This window comes from Solanum verrucosum, unplaced genomic scaffold, assembly GCF_900185275.1.
Source record: "Solanum verrucosum unplaced genomic scaffold, falcon-dt-bn FXZP01000230.1, whole genome shotgun sequence".
NCBI classification, from domain to species: Eukaryota; Viridiplantae; Streptophyta; class Magnoliopsida; order Solanales; family Solanaceae; genus Solanum; species Solanum verrucosum.
The window spans coordinates 1,571,649-1,583,149 of record NW_026019954.1 but is presented as its reverse complement, the minus strand read 5'-3'; the positions used below and the strand labels follow the sequence as shown (position 1 = coordinate 1,583,149).

General features: G+C 28.9%; 1 protein-coding gene across 1 annotated transcript in view; it reads right to left on the bottom strand.

Moving 5' to 3' along the window:
• The window catches only part of LOC125814193 (14-3-3 protein 7), a 330,997-nt gene that overhangs the window by 190,224 nt on the left and 129,272 nt on the right, over positions 1-11,501 (bottom strand). The window lies entirely within an intron of this gene.

The following is an 11,501-nucleotide window of genomic DNA, read 5'->3' as shown; positions in this document are numbered from 1 at the left end:
TATGAGGTTGTTTCTTAAATTAATCATCAAATGTTTCGATTTTGAGTCTTGAATATAGAAAAATCTTTGATAGGAGGGCTACTTCCAAATGGCCCCACCTAGCGTGCAAATTTAAATTAGTTGGACTCTAATAATATGAATACCAAACACGAGAAACAAAAAATAAAACCTTAAATGAGGTATAATGCTTGCCAGAATTCGTATAGTATTTGCTAGAGGAAGAGGCTGCATATCTATCTATCTATGCTACCTTAAAAGCATGAATTTCCAAACATAAATGTTGAATTACTATAATACCTCCAATTAAAAATACTGAATTTATTTTATTATGTTATATTAAAAGTTGAAACCTTTTCACATTGATAGATTATGACTTTTGCGATGAGTTGTGACATTTCCAAAGGGTTGTGACTTTTTTGACGGGTTGTGACATTTTCAATGAGTTGTGACTTTTTCAAAGGATTGTGATTTTTTCAAAGGGTTGTGACTTTACCAAAGGGTTGTGCCTTATCCGTTGAGTTGTGACTTTTTCAAAGGGTTATGTCTTTTTCGATGAGCAGGGACTTTTTTGAAGGGTTGTGACTGATCTGATAAGGCACTATGAGAACATATTCATATTACTATTTGTTAGCTATAAACAGAGGAGTTTCCTCTCACTTTTAAACTATAATTCACTTTTAAACTACAATTTTTTTTTAGGTTTTCTATTCTTCTTCTTAAAAATCTCAACTGTTATTTGCAATAGTTGATCAAGTTCGAAAGCCAACAATATTAGAGGTACCACATAAGAAAGAGTCGGTGAACAAATTGAAGCAAATCATTCATCAATTCACACTCATATTTTCCTCTGATGATTTTCATCACATATATACATCAATATTATTTATATCATTTTAGAACATTAATACTCTTTCAATTAACCTACATGTTTTATTAATTAAAAAAACTAATTTCCTACGAATAGTCACAACAATTTCAACATTCATGTTTCTTCGGTCATAAATCACAATCATTCAGTCCTTATAAATTCTTGGGGATCTCTTTTCTATGACAATTTGAAATCATTTAAAATTTTCATAAATGATTCATCCACAATCCATTGATATGTTTCACAGAAGTTCTTAGCATTGGAATTTAGGTACTAACTTTCTATTAAAGAAGAAAAGAAGAGAACAAAGAAATATGCAATTATCCATGAATTTTGCTTCACACAAAAATCTTCTGGAATTTTCATTTATTTTTCTTAGGGATAAGGGTCTGAAGAATACCCCAACTTTGGTCGGATTTGTTGTTGCGATACTAAACTTTCATAAGGACCTATTACCTCCCTAGACTATTTAATACCGTATTTTTTACCCCTTGAACTATTTAATAGTGTATTTTAAATGTATATTTATGCCCACGTGGACACATTACTATTTATAATTTTGCATTATTTTTTATGTCCACATGGGCAAATATATATGTTTAAAATACGGTTTTAAATAGTCTAGGGAGGTAATAGGTCCTCATGAAAGTTTAGTATCGCAACAACAAATCCGACCAAAGTTGGGGTATTTTTCAGACCTTTATCCCTTTTTCTTATTTTGTTTCTTGAATAATTTTCTTTGTGTTTTCATTCGAGAGAGAATTTAAATACACACATTATGGATTATTTTTTTCAATAAATTAAATAGATAAAGATGTGGGAGAGACAATAATAATAAATAAATACAAAAAAGGCACATGATTGTAGTAAGATATTTCTTCGTTGTATTTTCATTTCTTATTCTTTTTACCTCAAATGAAGGAGTTTTCTTCCTAATTTTACTAAAACATCGGGCATCAATGTAGTCCATTGAATTAGTAGTTTTGATGTTAAGTCTACTATTTTAAAAATAGATTTCACTTTTACTTATAGTATGATAATATAACCATGATAATAATTATTTTTTAATAGATATGTAAGTAAAAATTAACGGAGAAAGTAAAATGTTGGTGGCAAGAGATTTCAATCAAATGGAACACTAGGGTGAATATAGCATGCACATATATTTTCGTCTTCCTTCTTCATTGTCTATGAATTGATCCACATATTTTTACTTTTTTATATTTATGTTGAGTATGATTTTTTAAGTATGAATTTCATGTTATTTTGTGTTCATTTTGATCTAAAAAAATGTTATGTCACAACATACACTCTTTGCTAGCTATATAAAATTAACAAGAAAATTGCGATTGATCATAAAATGATCTTAAATCAAATTAAAAATTCTATAAATAATACATTAAATTTTATTCATCTATTAATTTTTTAATTGAAAAAGTTTAATGTTTTATATCACGATACAACATCTATAAAATACTAGATACTCGGATTAGACAACAACTATATGATATGTATGCGGCTAAATAAAGGAGAAGACTACAATTTCGCAAAGATAAGGTAGAAATATAAAGAAATAAAATATTTTTTACCATAGGTGATGTTGTTCATATATTAATATTAAATTATATATATATATATATATATATATATATATATATATATATAACAAAAAATTGATCAAGATAAATATTTGGCATACACTCAAATCTCTATTTAACTATCATTCATTATAATAACATTTCATTGTTACGGCCTAATTTTCTTTAGAACTAATTTTTCACATAATATATTTTTCTCTATAACATTCTACTTATAAAAGTATTGACATTCACTATATAGGTACACTTTTGTTTTTGTAAAATTACATCTATATCATAACCTTACTCAAATATTAATTGAATAATAATATTTTGTAAAAGATATATCACATTTAAAGATAAAATATTAAAATATATATGATAATCATTCTTAGTGTAATGCACATATTAAATTTCAAGTATTAATATCTAAGAGAATAATTGTACTTAAATGGTGTCCATCATTTACAGGCATAGCCTCAAGAGGAAAAGTTATTGCTAGTCATTTTTTATCTTGATATTATTTTTCTGTTTGTTGGTTAAGTTTGTTTACCAAATTGAGTAAAGTAAAGAACAGTAATACTAAGAAATATCACTTTCTCCCCATATTAAATTTTTTTGAATGCATTTTGAAATGTTTCAATGATACTTGGTCATTTTTATCTAAAAAACAATTAACTTTATGAAAATATGTATTAATCATTTAAAGGACTTGTCCAATATTCTTTCATTTATAATTATTTACTAAAAAACTTTAATTTAGTAATATTAATTCTATTTTACAACATAGTATATTATATGATATGATACACACGTGCAACGCATGTACCGTAAAACTAGTATATATATATATAGATCATAGATGGTATTTATCAAAAAGAGTCAAAATCTTGAGATAAATATTTAAACATGAGATGTTAAATTTAGTACTATGACATTATGGCCTTACTATTAGTTTTGTCCAAATCTGCATGTTGCGACATCATAAATTATAATGACATATTACTAACGGATAAAAAAGACAAACTCCTACTGAAATTTCATAATGAGGTATAAAGCTTTTGGCCAGAATCCTTACCCCCCACCACGTGTTGCAAATTACTTGGCATTGTGCATCTCTAATCTTACATTTTATTTTATTCTCCGTATTTAGGAGATAACCATCTCCAACTTCATTCTCTATTTTATTCTTCAAAAAATAATTTTTTTTTCTCTCCTCAATATATATTATTATTTCTATTTTTATTTTATTTTCTTTTCACAATATAAATTCATACTTTCTTTTGTCAAAATAATTCTCTATATAATTTTTGTGTTATATTTTTTTTTTCAAATTATTTATTTCATATAAAATTATATTTATTCTACAATTATAAAGAAAAACTACAAATAATTGAAAAAAGAAACCAACAAGCACAACCGTAATCACAAGCACAATCTCTGGATCATACACTAACTTTTTTTTCGAATATTGTAAAATTTGAAAACGACCTACCGAATTACTAAATTTATTTTTGTGATTTTTAAAATTATTATGTTATGTATTATATTGTTAACTTATATTTAATTTATTATGTTATGTATTGTATCATTTAAAATTATAATTTTCATCTTATCAATTAAATTTTGTGCATTCTTTATAATAAAAATTAATAATAATATCAAATGATCAATTAAACTAACAAAAATTGAAAAAAAATATATTTGAAATATTGTTAATTCGGATGAAAGAAATATATATTAAATAATATTGTATTACATTTAAACAGAATTACGAATATCAGAAATTTAATTAATAGTCTTTTATAAAAAATTATATGTTAATTATAAAATAATAGAAATAATATTAATAAAATGAAAAAGTGAAATAGAGCGGATGAATAGTAGTTCTTCAAATTTGGAGAACTACTATTCAACTCTCTATAAATAGAGAATACAGAGTTTTTTAGAGTGTGGTTGGAGATTCAATTCTCTATTTTACGCTTCAAATATAATTAATGGAGAGTAAAGTAGAGTGGGATTGGAGATGATCTTATGTTGCAAAATTTTGGCCCAATGTTTCCAAAAAAATGTTGAATAATTGTTAGCTTTCAAATAAACATTAAGCTACACATCAACATCTTCTTAATGTCAAACACGGGGTTAAGGTGGCCTGGATCGAAATCATGATCAAACCTCATATTTTTTTGGTCAATTTAGTTAAATGATAAAATTGTGTTTTTGCTATCATTTATAGATTTTGGTATGATGATAAAAATTTGATCATAACAAATAATATCAGAGCTGAGGTTTTAGTTCAATTCTCAAGATCAACATGTTGCATGTGGTAAGTATTGGGTAACACCAACATCTTACCTATGGCAAAACGTATGACTTTGGTTGGAGTCATGATAGAACATAACGTTTGCTTGAGTCATGATAGAACATAACGTTTGCTTGAGTCTTAATAGACTTACTTAAGAAATAAAATTATGTTTTTGCTATCAGCTATAACTTTTGATATAATGATAAACATTTTATCCCTCATCACCATACATCATTATAAAAAAATTTACTTCCTTTTATCACTCTCAACAAATCTCTCTCTTCTTCCTTTTTCTTCTCATATTATCGCACTGTTCAGTCACCAATTTATCCAACCACATTCCAACAAACAGCATATGATGGAGAAGAAGAAAAATTGGGTTTGAGTGAGGGTGTAGAATTATTTTAATTTAATGCATTATATTGTCACATTATGTGCGTGTATATTATACACATTTTTATTTTTGACTGATAATCAGAAAAATATTAAATAAAAATATATTTAATAAAATTGGAGTATCTAATAGCAAAAATATATATTTTATTAAGATGTTAAAGTGAAATATGCCAACAAATATAGGAGTTATTTGTGACTCTAACCGATATATTATTCACAGTTCATCATGGACACACGTACCAATCCATTAACATGGCTGATGGCACGGCCAACCATTACGGTTAACACTACGTCTAGTTTAAGCAAAAAATAATTAAAAACTAGGTTATCATTTAGATTTGTCCTTATTTTTAAATTATGTAAATACGACCTTTGAGAGTTGAGACGGACAAAACATTTTTGTGTTTGTTAATTAAAATTTGGTTGTGTTTGAACGCGTACATCATTGAATAGTTATTGTTAAGACACATGTCTCTCATCTAGATGTGCACTTGACGAAATGGAGGAAAGTGGTAATGGAAGGGAGCCAAATCTTATAACTATGATATGTTCAATATACTATATGTTTGTCAATTATTACCAGACCTACATTGATTTACCAAAACTTCATTTATGATCTATAACTCTAACAAAAAAAGTGGTTTGATTTGATTTTGATTAAAAAATCGAACCAAATCAATTTATTACACCCTTACATACACTAGTCCTACATAAAATTGAAATCTTTTTGACCCAAAACATGTTTAGCAAAAACATATTTAAAAATATTGACATTAATTATGTAGTCAATCTTCTCTTAAAATCATACTGAGCATAATATTGGTTTCCCTAAAAATCACTATATAGGCATAGTAAAAAAAAATGTAATAATGTGGACAGAATCCAAAATTAGTTCGTATGTGATATTAATACATTGTATGATTTTGATGTATTTTGGTATACATAAAATAGTGTTCGTTTAATTAAATTAATAAATTAGGGTATAAAAAGAAATACTACAATATTTTGTATATTTATTTAAAAATAGCTTTACTCTATTTATACATATGTATGTGCGATATTGTATATGTTCATATCATTTGTAGACAAAACTGAAGATGATTCTTGACACAAATATAATATAATGTTTGAGAAAATGATCAAATGAGCCCCCAATCTATTGTCGGATTTCTAACTATACACTTATACTTTACAGGGGCTTTATTACCCCCTTAAACTATTTAAAAATGAAATTATTACCTCCTTAAAAAGTCACAACCACATTTATGTTGGTCAGTGAAATCCACGCGTTTGACACGTGTAATTTTTTATCTTTTTTATTCTCTTACCTTTTTGACTGACATTTCTTTCCTTTTTTTCTTTTCTTTCTCTTCCTCCTTTTCTTTAAATCCTTGAACACATCAATGCCATTTTTCTTTTCTTTTTTCCCTTTTTTAAATTCTTTTTTTTATCAAATCTAAAATTATTATTAAATTCATGGTCATGGAATAGGTGCATAAATGATAAAATTTAATGTCAATTTAATTGACCTAAAAAATAAATTGTCCATGTCAGAATCTTTTCCGATGAGGAAATTTTGAGAACTTTTTTTTTTAGAGATTTCCATCATTATTAAGTTGTTTGAATGGATTTTGTTGACTGAAAGTTTGTTACAATATCTTCAAAATGGTATTTCAATGGAGTTTTAATGACTAATAGTTGATTTTGAAATGGGTGTAAAGTAATTTACTTAATAGTTTTTGATTGTGGAGAGTGGGAAGGAGATTTCTATCTGTGATTTGTGGTGGTGTTGATAGATATTGTAATGGTGGTGATTTCCATATCGTGATGGTGAAATTTGATGGCTGACATTGTAACACCTCGCAATTTGAAATAACTAGGAAGAAGCTAATAATTGGAAATAGTCATTTTTGGAAAGAATGAAAATCTAGAAATTTTGTTAAGTTAGAATAAGTTGAGTTTTGGTCAATTTCAAACGGTCATAACTCCTATCTCAGGACGAGTTAGGTATATTTCCAGATATGGTTGGAAATCTCTTGGAATAACCTTTCCAACGCCGCCGAGTTTGCGCAATTCCGAGTTCATATGAGTGAGTTATGCCCTTTGGAAGTTGGGCTGTTTGAATAAGGAAAGTCCAATCCGGATTTTTAAAGAGTAGATTGGTCTTTTCCTTGCCCAATTGTTTTACTTCGTTTTTGGTAATTTAGTTAGGGTGTAATCAGAATTAGATCAGTTACTCTTTTACCAAAATACGCTAGGGCTTGGAGAAAAGAGAAAAGAAGAGAAGGGAGAAGAGGAAAAGAAAGATTCACCAAGAACGATCGATTTTGGTTGTGGATTTCGCCAAGGAATTAATCCTACAAGGTGTGTGAGTCTTTCATAGCGTTGGGTTCATTCACCCACGCGCCAAACATGTTTAGTTCAGCGAAATTCGTCCTAAAAGAGTTTGAAAGTTGATGTTCTTGATATGTATTCTTGAATTTGAATGTAGTTCTTGAATTGGGCTGAACTGAGGAGTTTCTGAGATCTTTACGTTGAGTTTTAGAGTTGCTTTGAGTTAGGTTCTTGAGTACATATGTTGGGTATCAGAATCTAAAATGAATTTGAGAACAATAATCGAGATTAGGTGAATTGGGGTTGGAAAACGAAGATGGGAGAAGTCGAGTGGGATTTGGCACACAAGTTCACGTCGCGGACTTGCTCCCCCAGTGAACAAAAATTAGCTCCACGTCGCGAACTTGTTCCAAGATGGTGATTTCTTGATCTTTTCTCATGTTTAGCTATCTACAAACACTCCTAAACATCATGAGATCTTTCCTATCACAATCACAATCCTTGAATCCATAATTCAATTCAAGGAAAGTTAAGAGTCAAGTCAAGTAAAGTGAAGAGTCAAGTCAACTTAAGTTATGTTTAGCATTCCAACTCGCATACTCGCACATTCAATGTACTGATGCCAGTTGGCCTGCATCTTATTATGACGCAGACGCAGGTAACTAGGATTAACATCCAGCGCCTCGTTGATCAGGTTCAACATTCAGAGTTAGTTGGTGAGCCTCATTGCTTTCCGGAGGGCTCCTTTTATCATTTGCTTTCTAATTTTCAGTTGTTAGGATGATCGGGGGTCCTGTCCCGACACCTCTGTTTGTTTTAGAGGCTTCATAGACAGTTAGTAGTTCAGTTGTCTTTACATTTTCATTTCATTTGTTAAGGCTTGAGTTGCCATTTTGGCCAAGTTGAATGTTTGACTTTTAAACATTCTTAAGTTATCTTATTATTCAAGTGAGTTTAGTAATTGATCATTATAACTATGCATACAATTTTCCGCTGAGTAAGTAAGCCAGGCCAAGGGTTCGCTTGGGGCCAACAATGGTTCTCGAGTGCCGACCACGTCCAGGGTGTAGGCTCGGGGCGTGACAAACATGAATGCTCAACTAAGTTTCTAAGAAGAAGAAAATAAATTAGAGATGAAATAGTTGTCTTGGATGAAATCTATCCAAACTTTTTGTACTATTTCCATGGCAGATATATGATGATGGGAGTTATATAGCTGACAATTTCATAGGAGTTTCAAGTTTGGTGTGATTGAGGTTGGCTTCAACTCTGTACCTCAATTTTCCAGTATCAATGCGGCGGTGCTCAGGCATCTGACCGTCGCTTGGAGCTCGAGAAAGAAAGGAACTTAGTTTTCAAATTGTTCTGTAGCTTTTTTTTTCATTTGATTTTGTTTGTTTTGATTTTTCAATTAATTTGGGTGTTTTAATTTGGCTTCCTTTTTAAAATTAAAAAAAAAAAGGAAAAAAATGAAAAGAATATTAAAAATGAAGTTTTAATATTTATTTTTGGTTTTCAGAAATACACTCACTCACTTTGCCACATAAGCATTTAGGGAGGTAATCATTTTAATTTTAAATAGTTTGGGGGGGGGGGGGAGGGGGGTAATAGGATCCCCGTAAAATATAAGTGTATAGTTGGAAATTCGATAATAGGTTGGGGGCTCATTTGGCCATTTTCTCTATAATGTTTCAAACAGAACTTTGCCACTAATTGAAACCAAATATCCAATCTCATATTCTTTCAAACCGAAGAAATTTGTATATATGCAACTACGATCACTACAACATTATATGGGAAAAAGAAGTCGACATAAAAAAAACCAAAGAAAACATCTTAAATTTGAAAGAAATTAGTAAACTAATTAATCTATGTTTAAAATATTTTTTAATGAGTTCGATCACTTATTTAATTTAACAATGGATATTATAGAGAATAACAAAAGAAAAGTATAATTGAGGAGACTCTTGCTAGTTAAAGATCGTTAACTAGCAAAGGCGAACCCAGGATTTGAAAACTTCGGGTGCACCAAATATGATCTCTAAGTAAAATTTAAAATAAAAACAATGAAATAGTGCTCTAGCTGGATTCGATATCTCATGGGTGGTTCCTTTGCCTTGTACCAATGGCACAAGAACACTCATATGTTTCTCATGGGTGCACTTAGGGGTGTACAAAATCGAACCGAAAACCGAACCAAATCGTAAATCGAGTCAAATCGGAAAAAAAATCCGACTAGTGGTTTGGTATTGAAAAAAAAAACCCGACTATATTTTGATTGTTTTGGTTTTAACTAGAAAAACCAACCCGACATTATATATATAACTTTGAAATTTTATTTTATACATAAAAATATTTACTTTGATATAATTTTTAAATATTTCTTATACTTTTTTATAGTTTTTATCTTTTAATATATTATTTCAAGTTTGAAACTTAGAATTCTGGATGGTCCAAAGATGTTGGTAATTATAATAAAGCTTAAATCAATATCAAATTAATACTAATGCAAAAAGAAATTCAATTCAACACTATGAATGACAATAATATTGAATATTTGTTATTTAGTTTTACATTGGTTTAGACATTTAAGATACATAATCTAATTTTAATTTCCTATAATATTTAGTCATGTAACTAATACTTATTGAACTTATTTTAGCATGATTTAGTACTTTTAAATTATGATCATTTTCATTATGACTTGTTAATTTGCAATGTTTGTTTTACGCGATTTCATTATTATTATTTTTGTTGGATAGTTTAGTGTAATTAAACATATCATATTTTGTGTTATTTTTTTAAGAAACGCATTAGATAGTTGTATTTTGGTAGGACTAAAGAAATATTTGAACTACAAGTAAATTATATGTTTGTATGAATACTTTACCGGAAAACCCGAAACAACCCAAAAAACCGAAAAACCTGAAAAAATCCGAAAAAACCCGAGGTTGAAAAACCCAACTTTTATTGGTTTGATTTGGTTTATAAATTTAAAAAATCCGACACAAATGGTTTTGTTTGATATTTGAAAAATCCGAACCAACCCGTTCATGAACACCCCTGGGTGAAATGCTAATTATATCCTAGTTTCTGTCAGTTTCTCAAGATAAATATACATATATAGACATGATTTTTTTCGAAGTTAACGAGTGCACGTGCACCCCGACTTATGAAGCTAGGTCCGCCTCTGTTAACTAGGATCTCAAGATTCAAAGAAAGAAGAGAAAACTATATTGGAAGGAAAAGGGAGATTTTGAATATGAGATTATAGAAATTATTTTAGATATATTTATAAGAAAAATCAAGACAATTTTATCTTTAAGCTATCTTAATAAGAATATAGAACTTCTAGATCTATCTGTAAGATACTAGTACAATAGATCATTTCAAAAACTTTCCTAAAAAATCTAATAATTTTTTGTAGTTTCAAAAAGTTTAACTTTTAAGTTTTTCTTTTTTACAAATATATTATTATGCATCAATGAAAGCTATCAATAGTTGTGGGACTCTATTTTGTCACGAGCGGAAATTACAAAGCATATAATAGTGTCACGTGCATGGGGGACCAATAGACATTTGAGGTAGCGAGTGATATTTTTGTTTATCGTTATTAGAATCTTATCATAGTAACAAGTTGCAGAGCCGATCCACGTGACGGAAGGAGTATCGAGCACACCTCTTCCTCCGTAAATTTTATCAAGTATATATATATTAATACTATGTATAAAGAGATATATTAAACAAAATGACCTTAGTTGACAAAAGTTTTCTAAACAAAAATTGAACTCAAGACCTCTTCCAACCTAAAACAAGTTTAAATTAAGGATATAACCTATTTACATTTCTCAAACCCATGAAAGTTAAAAATGAACCACCTATTATTTTTAATTAATTAATGCCTAATGTTTGAAGAAAATTTGGTTTGCCCCTTTAGTGGTAAGATTAGTTTAGTTTTTACTTAATTAAATTAGAGACTAGAGGTAGAGTATTCATTTTAAGAACAGTTTAACAAAACCAA